Consider the following 788-nt stretch of genomic DNA (forward strand, 5'->3'; position numbering starts at 1 on the left):
ATAGTAGTGGCTTGATTTATCAACGCTGAGTCGGTAACGCGCGCGCGCTTGAAATAAGAAGAGTTATTGACAAACTGTGTGGAAATTATTGCGTTTTTTTCCTATTGCATATAAAATTGTATAATTATATATTTATGATTTATAATGTGTTACATATTACAAATTATATATTGCGCAAATAAGTATACATATAGTATAACGGAGATAAATATATATTTAAAAATATCAAAAATAACCCAGACAGCACACAATATTTATGATAAATATGAAACAACCTTACTTTGCGCGGACGTAGCTCGTCGGTCACGGGCTGCGGCCAGGGTCGCAAAGAGGTTCGGCAAGGAGGAGAGAGATGCAAGGCGGTAATAATGTGGTCGACGCGGATTTCGTGGTAAAATGAGAGTATATTATCTTATTTAAGTACAGAGTGTATGTATGTGTGTGTGTGTGTGTGTGTGTGCGTGTTGATACAAATTGTCGCGGCTGGTATGTTTGCTGACGGCGGTGTGTGTGTGTATATATAATGCGTGTCGGGCGGAGCGTGCGGTGTATATGTGTAGCGCGTATGTGTGTGCGGCGGGCACGATTCGCAGCGTGAACGCACGGAGCGCAACGTGAATCGCTCGGTGACGCGGGATGCGCGAAACGCGGGCTTACACCGCTAGCACGTGCGTCGCTATGTCGCGCGACGCGTCGAAACACGAGGAGCGATACGTCGCCCCGATGTATGCGCTTTCTGCTTAGCTTCGCTATACGGCACGACTTCGACTGTCGGGAGCGCCCGACGG

Source organism: Trachymyrmex cornetzi, unplaced genomic scaffold (genome assembly GCF_001594075.2).
Source record: "Trachymyrmex cornetzi isolate Tcor2-1 unplaced genomic scaffold, Tcor1.1 scaffold681, whole genome shotgun sequence".
Lineage (NCBI taxonomy): Eukaryota > Metazoa > Arthropoda > Insecta > Hymenoptera > Formicidae > Trachymyrmex > Trachymyrmex cornetzi.